Here is a 7,638-nt window from a genome sequence, read left to right as displayed (position 1 = left end):
AGGAGGATCCAGGTCCCCTGCAGCGCTGCGGGGGATCTGGATCTTAGTCAGACCTATTTGAGGTCTGATTATAAGACGACCCCGATTATAAGACGAGGGGTATTTTTCAGAGCATTTGCTCTGAAAAAACCTCGTCTTATAATCAAGCAAATAAGGTAATGCCCACCATATGGCCAAAATAAAAAAAGAAAATTTTAAGAAGCTAAATCAGGTATGCTATTGTAAGAATAACAAGACTGATAGACTTCTTACAGCAAAATTGAAAAAAAGTAGCTTCTCATCGAATTTATAAAATAATAGACAAGGATAAATCCCGGTATAAACCACATGAAATAGGCGCTGCTTTTGGAAGATTTTACCAAGATTTATATAATATACCAGAACAGACTGAAGAAACTACTATATAGAGCTATTTAAAGAAAATTAAATTGCCTAAACTTTCCAAAGACCATTTAGACCAATTGAACTCAACTTTTAGTCCAGAGGAAGTGCGATTAATAATAGATAATTAAAAAAACAGTGTAGCCACTTGCCCCGACCGATGGCTTCACAAATTTATTTTTTAAAAAGCTAAAAGAGAAACTAGACCAGAGACTATGCAAGATTTTCAATTTAATAGGAAATCAGGTGTATTTTCCACCAGAAATTATGTAAGCTAATATCATCCCCATTTTAAAACATATAAAGATCCAAACATGATACATATTTTGACCCCGTACATGTACGGGCTTTGTCATTAAGGGGTTAAAGACCAATCTCTTTGATTAACACAGACAAAAAAACTTACGCCACCCTCCTAGCAGCTAGACTGAAAAATATAATTCCACTTTTAGTAAATAAGGATCAGGTCGGCTAATACATACTCAGAACATAAAGAATGCCATGTTGACCCTGTTTTTAGATCCTGAAGGCATCTTTAGAGATATTTGGTCTTAAAGGAGAAATATTGCATAGGATAATGGCTCTATATGTTTCAACTACCCCTAGGATTGTAGGACAAGGGATATCCTCACAATGGTTTCCAATTAGGAATGGCCCCAGACAAGGTTGCCCCTTGTCACCCCTTCTTTATATACGTTCCTTAGAACCACTTGCTCATATACTTGCTTATATACGTTCCTTAGAGCCCAACCACTAATTAAAGGATGTTTAAACGAAGGGAAAGAAGGTAAAGATCCTATGGATTCAACAGAATATTTATTAAAAGAAATTAAGCTATATGGCAATATTTCAAATTATAAACTTAATGTATCCATAACGAATGCAATGCTGGTCGATTCTTCTGGAATTTTGACCCAGGCACTAAAGAATAAATATACATTCACGTGGGTACCTGAGGCTGGGGATAAAAATAACAGAAAATCCTGATAAGTTATAAGAAACTAATTACAAATCCCTATTAGCCCATACCATAGAGAATTTGAACTCTTGGTCTAATCGAGAGATCTCATGGTGGGAAAGGTTGAACAAAAAAAATCATACATACTCCCAATATGGATCTACCTGTTTAGACTAGTTCCTCTTCACGTCCCTAAGAGTTGGCTAATGGAGATTCAAAAATTGTTTATAAGATTTATATGGGGAGGTAAGACCCCAAGAATCTCTATTAAGAATCAAAAGAAAAGATAAAGCGAAGGAGGGGTAGCCTTCAGGGGCGTAGGAACCGGGGGGGACAGATCCCCCCCAGGAAATCATGCGGGGGGGACCGATAATAGAGAAATCCCCCCCAGGGCTGTGTGAGGTAAGTGCCCTTGTTGCACAGCTGCCCGATCAGCAGTTGCAGCGTGCAGGACTGGTTGGGGAGATCACGGATTTCCCTAACCAGTCCAACATTAAGGGCACACTTACCGGTGTGATCTCTGTCACTGAGCACCGGGCGATGGGATATGACGTTTATATCCCAGCCCCGGCGCTCAGCATAAACAGCTGTGCGCAGCAGCACTGCACTAGAGCGGCAAACCATCAGAAGGGAAGGAGGAAGAGAAAGCAGAAAGAAAGAAGAGAAAGGTAAGAGATGTGCAAAACGAGGGGGGGGTCTGATGTGCAAAACGAGGGGGGGTCTGATGTGCAAAACGAGGGGGGTCTGATGTGCAAAACGAGGGGGGGTCTGATGTGCAAAACGAGGGGGGGTCTGATGTGCAAAACGAGGGGGGGTCTGATGTGCAAAACGAGGGGGGGCCTGATGTGCAAAACGAGGGGGGGTCTGATGTGCAAAACGAGGGGGGGTCTGATGTGCAAAACGAGGGGGGGTCTGATGTGCAAAACGAGGGGGGGTCTGATGTGCAAAACGAAGGGGGGGTCTGATGTGCAAAACGAGGGGGGTCTGATGTGCAAAACGAGGGGGGGTCTGATGTGCAAAACGTGGGGGGGGTCTGATGTGCAAAACGAGGGGGGTCTGATGTGCAAAACGAGGGGGGGTCTGATGTGCAAAACGAGGGGGGGTCTGATGTGCAAAACGAGGGGGGTAAAACATATGTGTATGTGTGTATGGGCAGTGTATATGTGTACGTCTGTATGGGCAGTGTATTTCTGTACGTTTGTATGGGCAGTGTGTATGTGTATGTGTGTATGGGCAGTGTATATATGTACGTCTGTATGGCCATTGTATATGTGTATGTGTGTATGGGCAGTGTATATGTGTATGGGCAGTGTATATGTGTGTATCTGTATGGGCAGTGTATATGTGTGTATGGGCAGTGTATATGTGTACGTCTGTATGGGCAGTGTGTATGGGTACGTCTGTATGGGCAGTGTGTATGTGTGTATGGGCAGTGTATATGTGTACGTGTGTATGGGCAGTGTATATGTGTACGTCTGTATGGGCAGTGTGTATGGGTACGTCTGTATGGGCAGTGTGTATGTGTGTATGGGCAGTGTATATGTGTGTATCTGTATGGGCAGTGTGTATGGGTACGTGTGTATGGGCAGTGTATGTGTGTATGGGCAGTGTATATGTGTATGTGTGTATGGGCAGTGTATATGTGTATGTGTGTATGGGCAGTGTATATGTGTGTATATTAGGAGTGTATTTGTCTTATAGTGTATACGTCTGTGTAAGTATGTTCAAGGGCAGTGTATATTTATGGGGAGGCGTGTGTGTGTGAGCAGTTTATGTATGCTTGGGCAGGCGTGTATAAGGGTAGTGCATATGTGTGAGTACTGGCAACTGTGTATGTGCAGGCAACTGCAGCGTATATGTGTGTTTTTGTGGGCAGGCATGCGTAAGAGCAGTGCATATGTGTGTGTATGAGCAGGCATGTCGTACTTAAAGGGAAGAGAATGATTCCCTGTAACACATGTTTAACTCAGGGGCACCTAGGGTTAAATCCAGGCCTATTTCTGGTTAAAATGAGTGTGTGTGTCACTGTATGTAGCATTTGGACACAAGAGAATATTGCGGGGTGGTACTTGGTCTAGGGCATCACTAACACAAAGCGCCACGTGTTAAATCTAGGGGTAGGCAGAGTAAGTGAAGGATGTGTGTGAATGCGTGTCTGGGTGTGATAGCGTATGTTTGTGGGTATGTTATTGTGCACATCTGTTTTTGTGGGTATGTTAGTCTGTTTTCAGGTGTGTTATGGTGGGCATGTGTCTAGGTATATTAGGGTGGGAATCTTTTTGGGTGTATTATTGTGTGTGTGTGTGTATGTTAGTGTGTGCATGTGTGTGTATGTTATTCAAGGGTTTAAGTGTATGGATATGTTCCCGTGTGCATGACGTGTTAGGAGTCTTAGATGGATCCTTCAATACATCATAGTAGTCTCTGTGGCCGTGTCCAGTGGGGTCCATCTGTGGTTGTAAGATTTTTCAGTTTCTGTGGGAATTTTCTCCCATTCATCTAGTAGAACGTTTTATGAGCTGAAGGTGATAAACCAAGACATTTTGGACAGCACCATGCTTCTAACTTTGTGGGAACAGTTTTGGGGAAGGTCTGTGCCCCAGTGTACAAAACAAGGTCCATAAAGGCATGATTGCAAAAATTCCCCACAGAAACTCTCCAAAATCTTGTGGAAATCGTTCCCAGAAAAGCGGAAGCTGTTATAGCTGCAAAGGGGGACCAACTACATATTAATGTCTATGTATTTATAATGCAATGTCATAAAAGTCCCTGTTGGTGAAATGGTCAGGTATACCCTACCAGTAAAAATGCTATCCCCCCCAGATTTTTAGGGGTTCCTACGCCCATGGTAGCCTTTCCGGATATAAAAAATATCATGATGCAGCTATGATCTTACACATTTCAAGATGACTTATAGACTCAGTCCAAGATAAGATCTGGTACAAAATTGAATCTTCAATATTAAACGCGGTAGATTTAAGCTTTTTATTATCCTCTATTCCACAAACTATTAATATTGGAAACAATCTAATTTTAGGAAATCTGTTAAAATTTTGGGGATCTTTCAAAAAAAAACTAGGATGTCTTATGCTCCCAAATGCCTGCTTAAAATTTCTTGAAAAGGATATCAAGGACTTAGATATAAGTAATTGGCTAGTTAGAGGTTTAAAGAAATATAACCAGCTGGTTAAAGATTTTTGAAAACTAGACACCCCAGGTAGATGCTGATAGTTTAACCATTCCCATGCACTAATCCTACCACCAACCCTTGTCAAAGTTTGTGATAGTAATTGTTTTTGGTGTTTTTTTCACACACTTTGTACTTCAGGTGTGAAATTACAGCTCCTAGTATATGTTGCTGTCACACAACACCCCGATATGTGTTCAGCAACATCTCCTGAATACATTGATACCCCACATGCATGGGTTTGTCAGATTGTTTGGGGGCAAAAGGGCCACATTTGGAACGTGAGCAATTCAGTTTTTCAACTAGGAAGTTTTACATCTGGGTAAAGAAAAATGCTTGTACCCAACTATCAGTAGGGACAGGTTACAAGAAAGCCTGGCCTATCTCCAAGAAGGAATTTGATCTAGCACCTTAAGCGGTCCCTCATGCCACGGAATAGACACAGGGTTCACTTGTCAGTGCAAATAAAAACGCTTAAAAAATGGTGGAGCAAATAAAATCTAAAAAACAGTAAATGTAACAAAAAATTAAAAAAAAATACAAAAATGGAGCAGGAACAAAAAAAAAATTGCAAAATGGGAAACTGTGTGATACAACGTGAAGCAGTTACCGACACAGAGTGCAGGTTTTCCAGGGCAATCTGGACAGTAAAATGTGGTGTCCTTTCTTTGCCCCCTGCTGTAGCATACCCTGTGTCAATGTTACGCTGGAGTATTAAGGAAGGTCGTCCCCGCAGAAGTTCTTCTGCCCAAACGACTGCTACTGAGAGAGGAGTTCCCGGGAGCAGCAGGCCAGGACTTAGATGATCCCACAACCTCCCACCAGCTGGAGATTGGTACTGAGCGGCAGCAGCAGTGGCAAGGCGCAGCACGAGACAGGAGCACAATGCGGGTAGTCAGCCAAGCTAGGGGTCAGATACACAGAGCGGGTAGTCAGCCGAGCCAGGGGTGCGATACACAGAGCGGGTAGTCAGCCGAGCCAGGGGTCCGATGCACAGAGCGGGTAGTCAGCCGAGCCAGGGTTCAGATTCACGGAGCGGGTATTCAGACAAGCCAGGAGTCAAAACCAGAAGTCTCAGGCGAAGGTACAAAATCGTAGCGCAAAAGGGGAATCAGGCAAGCCAAAGGTCAAAACACGAAACTGGTAACACGAGCAGAATTTACTAAAACTTGTAAGACCACAACAGGGTGCCTGTGAAAGGCACAGTCGGCTTTTAAAAACTGGCGCCAATTCACAAGCCCCTCCCGGACCAGAACAAAGACCACGCCCCCCAGCCGTCAATCAATCCCCAGACGAGCACGAGCCCGGGAGGCAGACCGACGAACGGAGGACGGGTAAGTACTCAGGCTCCGGGAACTGTTGTTCCCGGAGCTGAATCTCCCCCGACGCGTACCTCGGGCGGAGGATTGTCCGCTGCCCGGGGAGATGTTCTCCCGGGAACCGCGGCCAACCCTCCGCCCGCTACTAGCCCCTGTGCGGCGAGCGGAGGACCGCCCGCCTTCCCGAACGGCCGGCGTTCGAGAAGCACGGCCGGTTCTCCTGGGAGAACCGCCGTGCCCTGGACGCCGCCGGGATAGAGATACTCCCGGAAGCGCCCGGAGCCGCCGGGACAGAGACACTCCCGGCGGCGTCCGGAGCCGCCGGGATGGTGACACTCCTGGCGGCGTCCGGAGCCGCCGGGACAGTGACACCCTGCATCTCTTTTGGGGATTCTGCTTCTTTGCTGTAGGGGGGATTTTTTTTTTTTTTTTTTTTTTTTAATATAATTTATTTATTTTTTAGAATATAAAAAAGGAGAACATACAATAACACACAAATCAACAAAGTTTGGAGATATATGCAATTTAAAAAAGCGTTCAGAAACGAACAAGATGTAAAGGATGTACAGAATCAAAATTTTCATCTCTTTGTATCTTAATTTGATAGTTGTACGGTAGAGTACCAGGTAATACGTTATACCAAACCAAACCATTCACTACACTGACGAGGACACATCTACATACATGTGGCGGCAGACTGGAGCGACAGGACGTGGACATCCATAACTATATATAGATAGATAAGTTTCAAGACACTATACCCATTGGGGTCATTCACAATAGACAGATAAATATGAGTTACTGTGTAAAAATCAAAAATCAAAAGAGATCAAATACAACAATAATATATATGTATAATGCCAAAAGATAAATAATTACTTGGATAAGGAGTCAAAGGTTATCTAAACAAGACTCCTCCATGTACTTCAGCCATGGGGACCATACATGATTATATTTAGAGATCTTTTGGTTTTTTATAAAGAAATATTTTTCCATCTTTGCCTGATGGTTTATTTGATCAATTATTTCCTTCCAAATAGGAGGTTCAGCTCTCCTCCAAGCTCTCGCTATACATAGTTTGATAGCCAATAGAATATTGACTATTAATAATTTTTGTGTGTTCTCTGGAAAGGGGAGGGACAAATGAAAGAGCCAAGTATATGAGTAAATAACAAATTTACGTCTAAATATATGAGAAAAAAGTTTCTCAACTTGCATCTTGATATTTCCCAGCTTAGAACAGGCCCACCATATATGAAATTGAGTCCCCTCCTCATATCCACACCTCCAACATAAATTAGAATATAAATTGGAGAACTTATTTAGGCGGGAGGGAACTAGGTACCAACGATGAAGAAGCTTAAAAAACATCTCTTGAATATTAATCGCATGTACCGCGTTCCTGACTTGTGACCAAACCTCGACCCATTTTTCGATAGATAAATTAACATTACAATCATTTTGCCATTTCCTTACTGAGAGGGGTAGTGCATCAGATTCCTGGGTATCTAAATGTAATGATATCAAGGATATTAAATTTTTCTTATAATGTTTACTAATAAATATATCAAGTTCTAAAGGTGGGTAAACTGTCTGAGTATTCAGAAAGTGCATCAATCTAATGTACGTGAATAATTCGTTTTCAGGAAGTTTAAATTTAGATTGAAGCTCAGAAAAACTAAGAAATGAATCATTTAATTTTAAATCACCAAGTGTACAAATATTACTTAGAGTCCAATTATTAAAATTAATATTCTGGATATAATAATTGAGGACCTTTAAGGGTGTAAAAA

General features: G+C 42.6%; 1 non-coding gene across 1 annotated transcript; it reads right to left on the bottom strand.

Annotated features, from left to right (window-relative positions):
- Positions 1-4,860: 4,860 nt before the first annotated feature.
- LOC128498561 (small nucleolar RNA SNORA35) lies at positions 4,861-4,990 on the bottom strand. Its single transcript, XR_008354776.1, has one exon. It is a non-coding gene; the product is annotated as a small nucleolar RNA SNORA35 (small nucleolar RNA).
- Positions 4,991-7,638: the final 2,648 nt, after the last annotated feature.

This window comes from Spea bombifrons, chromosome 5, assembly GCF_027358695.1.
Source record: "Spea bombifrons isolate aSpeBom1 chromosome 5, aSpeBom1.2.pri, whole genome shotgun sequence".
NCBI classification, from domain to species: domain Eukaryota; kingdom Metazoa; phylum Chordata; class Amphibia; order Anura; family Pelobatidae; genus Spea; species Spea bombifrons.
This window is presented reverse-complemented; position numbering and strand designations above follow the sequence as displayed.